Here is a 6000-nt window from a genome sequence, read left to right on the forward strand (position 1 = left end):
TGTGGGGGCACCATCTAAGTTTGCATGGTTATTGACACCTTGTTTTGTGATCCTCGGCATCCCAGTCACAAATCGAGGGGCATATCGAGATTTAAACATGCCATTGAAAAGTTCAATGAATCTCAAAAGATCTAGGAATTTTCAATAGATTTAAAACTTAATTTTGTTTCGTTTTTCATGGTGGAAATTAGTGAATCGTCATTCACTTACCTTCAAATGTTCTGCAATTTGGGTTACGGCATCCCTCTCCCAAGTTGTAGAGTATTGTGTTGGGTCCTAGCCTTAATATCTCATTTGGGTGATTTATTAAGGACTCAATCAATCAACTAACTTGAATTTATTTTCTCCCGTTTTGTAGATGTCAAAGTATGACAATCATGGTCTTCCCAAATTTCAAGGAAAAGGTGTTCCTACTGAAAATAAGTTGTTCCGCTATGCAAGTGAAGAATCAAGGTGGACTAGTTTGATTTCACTTCCTCATCCTCCTCCTCCCGTTGTTCTCCCTAACCCACAAGATCGAAGAATTGAAAGGTTCAATGTCACTAAAGCCCTATTGGCAATGAAACATGAAGGTGGTAAGCCCGTGTGTGCCCACATTCTTGGAATGAAATCACACATCGATAGGTTGATTATGTTGGGTGCGTCATTCCCTGATAAGTTGGTTGTAGACTGGGTTCTGCAGTCACTCCCTGAATCATATAATGAGTTCAAAAGAAAGTATTATATGATGGATCACAACGCAAACCTCGTTGACCTAACTTACATGCTCATTGCTGCTGAATCAGAAATGATTTGGCAAAGCATTGGAGCATATTTGTTGGGAAAGTCAACCAACCATGCTTCCGAGGATGTTCTAGGAGAACCGACCTGCGTTTGCTACCAAATGAAAGGGTATTGGATACAAGTCTGCACTAAGAGCCTGAAGAATCCAGAAGATGGGAGAGTCAAAGAGTATAGATGTGCTTCAGGTAAAATCCACTATCTAACTCCATTAAGTTCCTATTCATTGATTCTTAATACATAATGTGATAAGATTGATAGGTTTTGGTCATAAGAACATCCTATGTGCTCATACAAACCCTAATGCTTGGATCTAGGTTTCTCTATTGTACATGCAAGTTATCCAAGACTATAAACCCTAATTCTAGCATACAAGTAATCATATTAACATAAGAATGGGTTTAAGACATTACCTTGATTGTTATGTAGCAATAACAATCCAAATTCCTCCTTGTATTGACTTTAGAAAGCTTAGAGTCACAAATGTCACTCCTCTAATGGTTCACAAACACCAAGAGCAAAAGGATGAAGAGGAGAGAGGATGGAGGCTGCCCTAAAACGTGTGAAACCCTAGAAGGATGCTTAGCGACGTTTTTGGGTCATAAGGGATCTATATATATAGGAGGCTATTTGGGTTATCTAACACGGAAACCCTAAATTGGATGCTTAAGCCCTAAGCAACCCATAGATTCCTTTCCTTAAGGCCTTGGACGATTTCCTCATGGGCTTTCCCATAGAATTCGTCCACTCCTTAATATAAAGCAATCCATAGCCCAAATTGCAATTATCTTATAATTACAATTCCAGTCCCTTTAGTTTAATTAATCTCTTTTAGTCACAAAACTAATTACCAATTAATTCTTGACTAATATTAATTTAAACAATATGATTTCTCCTTTAATATATTATTCTCATAATATATTAATAAATCATATTTAATCCTTTCTCTCCATAATTCATCCTATCAAGTTGATTTGCTGAAGGCAACCCAAAAGGACCATGCACCATCGGGTCAAGTACATGCCAAAATAGTTATGGACTTAGACACTAATCCAACAGTCTCCCACTTGGATAAGTCTAATAACTATTATGCGTATGACTTCAGATCCTGATCTGCAATCGTAGCTTTCCAAAGCCGCTGTCAACTCTGATCCTATCAGATACGCGTGTCCTTTAGATAAAGGATCATATATTCCTCCATTCTAGATATCATATGAGATATGATTTCAAATCATTCTCTTTGTACTATTTCTCGACTTCCGATTTATGACGACTGACTAATTGAACAAATCAAATTAGCCCTAGCCCGGCCGAGCATTTACGTTTGTCATCACTAAATCATCGAGGGGCCCAAAGATATCGCTTTTATCCTACTTTGGATAAAAGGAACGGATAAACTTTGATTCAATGCTCGCTTGTACTCACTCACCGAATCACACACAACAATATGTTTTATGACACCAAGTTACTGGTGCATTTTCATATTATCAATGTGCAACCGATTAGCAAGATACAACTCACACATCTCGGTTTCAAGAATATAAGATGTTATCGTCTCACCATTCACTCGTGATGCAATTCATGGAGTGATCCAAGTGAGCGTAGGTTTGATCCAATGCTCAAATTCATATTCATAAGCACTCATGAACGTTGCAGCAAACATTTGCTTATGTCCAATACTCTTTTAGACAATCCACACACCAATTCACGACAGTCTTCATTCATACATACTTCCAACATATGAACGACTGTGGCCCGTTCGAATAATTTGACTGTTCCAGACCAATTAAATTATTCAGGAAGTCAAAACATGCAAAGTGAAACACAAGGATAATACTAATCCCATATGGCCTCAAACCTTTGAGTATAAATACAACACCTTTTATTTATCACCATATCGATTACTCATTATTTGTCGTTTCGGGTAATCAACTTCTTACTTGAATTATTACACTTGTCCCATGCTCTTTCGCATGCACACAATGTTTACCTATGGTTCTTACTTTGTGAAATAGATTAAATTGAACACATTGCCAATCATTCTCATTTCACAACTCCAAATCCTTTTTTCATAAGTGAAAGAATATCAAATTCTTGCTACTTATAGAATATGCTAAATTCTAACATTTTATGCAATCATCCTTTCGTAATGTCACTGCACCAAAGTCACAAAGACTATTGCCAATGATATTACAAAGTCCTATATCGGAGATAGTTTCAAGACAATTCCATAGATGTTATGTCTCTCACTCAAAGTACATTCCTTTGAACATCCTTTTGCATAAAAGTTTCTAATCTAGACATAGATTTTCAATTCCCAATATGGAAAACTTTCCATACTTACCATATGACAACTCATTCTCAATAGAATCTTATCTATTCAAAATAATGTCGATATGGTCCATCCAATACTATACTTCCAACTACTCACAAGCGACCAATCCTTAGCGAACTTTGGATTGTCCTTCGATAGTTGTTTAATTATCTTAGTCAAAACCAATTCTTGTCCTTTTCCCTCTAAATGCGCTAGACATTTGGAAAATTTTAGAATGGTCAAATATTATAGCATTTGCAATCGATCCTGTACCCGAAGCGAATGGGACATGATGCAAAATGTCTTACATAAAGATTTGATACTTTATCAATCTTTTGCCATAATGTTTTATTTGCTATGTTCTCAAAATTCGAATTGTGAAGAGGAATGCCGTAATCATAATCGAAATTTTAAGAACACACTATGTACTTTTGACTAAATTTATTAACATTCCACAACCTAAGCCTTTAGATTTGAAATGAAGCATAATATTCTCTCCCTTAATTATAGCAAAACAATTATTCCATCCTTACAACTTTACAAAGAATGACTCTTGTTTTCTATAATTAATATTGCCAACTTGCAATACTTTCTTTAATAATCATACAATCATAATATTTATGCTCCCACTATCATGCTGACTATTATAAAACATAACACTTATGCTCCCACTAGCTTCGACATTTATTCATAAACATCTTAACTTTCAGAAAAACAATACCTATTGAATTTCTTAAGTCCATGTTTCTAATACTTAGTGCTTTGATAATCCTTTATCAAAGCTTCTTGAACTTATACACCTTTGCCTTAGATAGTTCATATGTGTGTCTAAACAATTAAGACTAATTGCTAAACCTCACAACTCAAATCATGGAAAGGGATACAGTAACCATAATCGAATTTGAGAATGCAATTTTACAATCACTATCTTTTTTTTAAATCCTTCTTAGTGAAAGCATTTCCTCACAATCATTTTCATGAAGGAGGAAATCTTATGACACTTAGATTTAAATGGTGTATGTGTTCCTATCCATGTGAATTTGTTAAAACCAAAGTTTACGACAAATTCAAACTCATATGGACCGAACTTTCTTAATCTTGATTTCTTGCCTTATGGTAGCACAGCTGCCCACCATGTCTTCCAAGTAGTTAAGCAGCTCACCTTTTCCTATCAATGTACCTTTCATTGATCAAGGTGCCTGCCTTTTATGCATTCAAATGAGAACTCATAGAACTCACATGCATAATTGACTTAATTGGAATGGCATAGAAAACAAAATAATGTCAACACGATAGGTTGTAAATCTCAACTCGTGTGCTAGTGATGATCGATAAGGTTTATTTGATTTGTTCTTGAAACCTTTCAAGACCATTAAGACTCCCACTGACTCCTTGACATATAAGATTTTCTTGTCAATAAACATTTCTCGACAACCAAATACTCAAGAGTTAGTGTAGTTTTTATCAAAACACTTCATAAATTGGTCCTAGTTGGTCTTTGTCTTATCCAAGACATCACAACTTTCCACATTGGATGAATGTTATAAACCTTCTTAATACTTATCACTCAATGTCACAATCTTAACTCTAAGACTTGTTTTGGAACGAAGTATGATTAACTTCTTGATTTAACCATTTCTTCAATTCTTGATTCCTCCTTTTAGACATACAATTGTACTAAGACTTACTTAGAGGATCAATTGAGATATGGTTCTTAATCATTAAGACCTATCATAAAGCATAAAAGGTACTCTCACTTCTTTTTAGAATGGAAAAACTTTTATCTTTCTGCCTACTTGATTCTTCTTGTTCGTTCTGCTATTGATTTAAACATTTTCAATCAATTCAGAATTACACTTAATCTTGTAAGTATAATCATATTTACTAAACCTTTAGTAAATCATGATGAATATCTTGGTTACTCTTATGGTGGACTTGATCAACACGCAACTTTGTGTACTTGATCTCCTAGTCCTTCATTTGACACTTTGTCAATGAATTAGTCTAATTTCCAAATATGAAATTTCTCATTCTTCGTGCAACCAAGTTGCATGATTCCAAATTTCTATCCAATTGAAACTTGGGCGATGAGAAACTTTGCCTATTTGGTAAATTCTCGACTTTTCCATAAACACCATAAATAAGAATCATATCCATTTGTTGTAGAAATATGCAAACACCAATTTTCATAACGATTTCATTGCAAGGAAATAAACAAATATATAAATAAGTCAAACGAAAATTTATTTTATTTATAAAAGCAGCGGAAAACATTTGTCCTTACAATGCAAAATCCATTGAAAACTATGTATTTCAAAAGGAAAATTTCTAACAACTCTATCATAACTATCTAAGCTCAAAATCTAATCTTCAAGTCCATGCGATCAAGATCCATTCCTTGTGATTAGATTCATCTTGCTCTTTCACCAAGCTTCCTTTCTTTTCATTGATCCTGCAAAACATTCAAATGCAATCTTATCACATCATGCATTAAGAATAAATGAATAGGAACTTAACGGAGCTAGATAGTGGATTTTACCTGAAGCGCAGCCATACACTTTGACTCTCCCATCTTCTGGACTCTTCAGGCTCTTTGGGCAGACTGGTATCCAACACCCTTTCTTTTGGCAGCAAACGCAAGTCGGTTCTCCTAGAACGTCCTCGGAAGCATGGTCGGTTGACTTTCCCAACAAATACGCTCCATTGCTTCGCCAAATCATTTATGATTCAGCAGCAATGAGCATGTAAGTCAGGTCAATGAGGTTGTCGTCATGATCCATCATATAATACTTTCTTTTGAACTCATTATATGATTCAGGAAGTGACTGCAAAACCCAATTCACAGCCAACTCATCTGGGAATGACACACCTAACATTATCAACCTATCAATGTGTGATTTCATTCC

Source organism: Lactuca sativa, chromosome 6 (assembly GCF_002870075.4).
Source record: "Lactuca sativa cultivar Salinas chromosome 6, Lsat_Salinas_v11, whole genome shotgun sequence".
NCBI lineage: Eukaryota > Viridiplantae > Streptophyta > Magnoliopsida > Asterales > Asteraceae > Lactuca > Lactuca sativa.